This window comes from Cajanus cajan, chromosome 7 (genome assembly GCF_000230855.2).
Source record: "Cajanus cajan strain Asha chromosome 7, NIPB_CcT2T_4, whole genome shotgun sequence".
Taxonomy (NCBI): domain Eukaryota; kingdom Viridiplantae; phylum Streptophyta; class Magnoliopsida; order Fabales; family Fabaceae; genus Cajanus; species Cajanus cajan.
The window spans coordinates 29,862,166-29,865,632 of NC_138523.1; the positions used below are offsets into that span (position 1 = coordinate 29,862,166).

Below are 3,467 nucleotides of genomic sequence, written 5' to 3' on the forward strand. Positions count from 1 at the left end.
CAGAACACTGCTCAAAAACCCCAGAATACTCAAGGAGGGAGTCAAAACTGAGTGAAAAAGTGTGGAATGACGTCCAATTGACGTCATATTTATAGGGAATAGGCGCAATACGTCCTACAGGGGCAATACGGCCGTATTGAAATTTTTGAACTTCAATACGGTCGTATTGAAGTTCAATACGGCCGTATTGAAGTTCAGAAATTTCAATACGGCCGTATTGAATTCAATACGGCTGTATTGAAGCTTCAATACGGCCGTATTGATTTCAGTACGGCCGTATTGAAGTTTCAGAAACTTCAATACGCCGTATTGAGTTCACTGTGGCCATATTGAAGCTTCAATACGGCCGTATTGGGGTTCAGTACGGCCGTATTGGGCTTTTTCCCTCCACTTCTTTATTTTGAGCTATTCTAAGACCTCTAGACCTACAGAGAACCCTCCTAGGGCCTTCGAGGAGTCCTTCTGGCTGATTATCCTTCAGTCTTCGAGAGTCTTCAAGCTTTATTTCCGACCCGGACAATTTTAGGGGTCTACAAGCACTGCTCAAAAAAACCCAGAATACTCAAGAAGAGGGTTAAAACTCAGTCTGAAAGTGTGAAATGACGTCCCATTGACGTCATATTTATAGGGATGAGGCTCAATACGGTCTATGGGGGTCAATACGGTCCGTATTGAAGTTTTGAACTACAATACGGCCGTATTGAATTCAATACGGCCGTATTGAAGTTCAAAAACCTCAATACGGCCGTATTGAACTTCAGTGCAGCCATATTGAAGTTCAGTGCAACCGTATTGAATTCAATGCAGCCGTATTGAAGTTCAGTGCAGCCGTATTGAATTCAATGTAGCCGTATTGAAGTTCAGAAACTTCAATACGGCCGTATTGAGTTCAGTGCGGCTGTATTGAAGTTCAAAATGTTCAATACGGCCGTACTGAACCTCTGGGAGGCCGTATTGGGCTTCATTCCTCCCACTTTTCTTATTTTAGCTATCCTAAGACCTCTAGACCTATAGAGAACCCTTCTTGGGCCTTCTGGAAGTCCTTCTGGCGGATCTTCCTTCAGTCTTCGAGAGTCTTCAAGCTTTATTTCCGACCCGGACAATTTTAGGGGTCTACACAGATCCTTCAAGATTCTGGCTTACACATGAAACATCGTTTGTGAGAGGTCATGCTTCATTTTGGACAAGATATTCAATCTTCTTCTATATAGTAAGATTCATTTTACTAATCTGCTATGTTTTCACTTTTTATTGGCTTAAGGTTGTATGTGGTATGGCTCAGAAAAATGGGGCAGTGAATTAGAACTACTAATGAATTCACTATTGCCATTTTTTCATATCATTAGTAATAAAATACCTGCTTACTTATAACAAATTAAATTTAAGATGCTCTTTTTAAATTGACCTCTTGTATACAATTTCTTGCATGTTTCCAATTTCAGGGATGCTTCTTTAGACAATTTTATAGGTCTGTGGGCAAGGCTGACTACTTGGCTTTGCGCAATGGATTCATCGCTGTGAGTCCTACACCACAAGACATGTTCTTTTTAACACTCTTGTACACGATACATTTGTTTGAAGTATTACATTTGTTTGAAGTATTATTTACAGATGGCAGTTTTGCATACTGTTGAATTGTTCCACAAAAGATGGAAGGCTACAGGAATCAATTTTAGTTTTGCATTTTGTGTTGTGTGTTTTTAAAGATTGAAGACTAAAGTGTGCATGAGCCAGAGTTAAAGGGGGGAAACGGGATTTTGCTCTTAGTTTTATTTTGAAATTGGAACAATGTTATGTTGTGTTTGAAACTGGTCAATATGTAGGTGATCTAGCTGATCCAACTGCACCGAATGCTCTGCTGGTCGGTGGCTTGGCCAAGCCAAATCATGTCTCGGTCACTGGATCAGAATTGCAACTGGATCGGCCAGTCGGTGATGCCATAATCTAAGTGGATAAGACTGCTGCTCCTGATCATGTAGTAGGTGATCCAGCTGCTGATTTGGTTCCATTCCAACCAAGGTATTGTGTTGTTTTTTTTTGTTGCTGCTATTATAAAAGCATGGTCTTTTGATTAATAGCCTATAATTTGGGGTTTTGTTGTGTTTTCAGACTGACCTCCGTTTCCAGAGCCATGCTGTTCTTGCGTTGCAAAAGGCTGTCGAGGCATATTTCTTTTTGTCGAAGCCGATAGGTTACTAGGGGAAATAGGTGTTTACTATCAGTCATATTAATTGTGATAGGCAAATATAGCTAAAAGTTTGTGAAGGTCTGATTTTTAGAAGTTTGGCATGTAATTGATTTTTTCCAAGTAGGTGATCCAGCTGCTGATTTGGTTCTAGTCCAACCATGGGATGAATTTTCATATAATTTGAATTTTTATTGATCTAAAAGATGCATTGAACCATATCTGTAGCTGCATATATTTCATAATTATTGAATGGATTTTATATTTTTAACAAGTTAGTCTTTTTAATTTTGCGCATCTTAATGCACATCTGATATGAAAACTTTAACGGTGATCTAGTGCGGTACTTGGCTGTGGGAGAGCACTTGGTGGAGCACCAGCTAAGAATCTAATTTTTTTTTTTTAAAAGCAATCTACATCGGTTTAAAGTAGAACCGATGTAGATATGCGTTCAAATCTACATCAGTTTTATTTACAACCGATGTAGATTTGAACGCAAATCTACATCGGTTTTCTGACAACCGATGTAGATTTGAACGCAAATCTACGTCGGTCTATTCTACATCAGTTATAAAACCGATGTAAATTACCTTCCAGAACCGATGTAGAATAGTGCTTTTGTAGTAGTGAATAAAGGTCATATCAAATAGCTAAATAATATTAAAAATCTTTCTAATAAACACATAAAAACATTAAAATAAATACTACGTACTATGAATAAAGTACATTTCATAAAAGTTAACTATTTATCACTAATAAAAATAATCATTATAAATCATGTCTCATAAATAAAATAGAGATCATATAATTAATTAAATAATATAAAAAAATCTAAAATAACTATATTAAATATCAAAATAATTTCAAAAATATTATTTATATAAAGTATGAAAAATCGGGGTGTTACAAGCGAACTTATCAAAAGATTAGAAACTCATCCTTAAAGCTTTTTGGAAGGTATCCCGCGGTCAAGAAGCTCTTGGCTACTAAAAAAAAGCAATTATGAAAGTCCACATATAGTCAAATGGGAGTTCCTCTAGATAGGTGTTGATCCTTATAGACATGGATGTCTAAGAATTCTAACGCAATGAAAGGGGATTATGCCTAAAAAAATCACTTGCAAAAGCCCGCTAGGATGAAAACCCGTAAAGGGCATCCTAGGCAAAAGTTAAGGTAAAAAAGGAGAGTTCCTTCTAGGATATGTTCTAGGCAGAAATTAGATATTGGGGATATGAGCAGCAAGCGATTACTATCAAAGTCAAAAGTCAAAAGTAACTCAGAT

The 3,467-nt window shown here is 37.2% G+C and overlaps 1 long non-coding RNA gene across 1 annotated transcript; it reads left to right on the top strand.

Annotated features, from left to right (window-relative positions):
* The first annotated feature begins 1,120 nt into the window (after positions 1–1,120).
* Positions 1,121–2,459, top strand: LOC145949510 (uncharacterized). The gene is made up of 3 exons (XR_014427763.1): positions 1,121–1,210; positions 1,443–2,019; positions 2,110–2,459. It is a non-coding gene; the product is annotated as an uncharacterized LOC145949510 (long non-coding RNA).
* Positions 2,460–3,467: the final 1,008 nt, after the last annotated feature.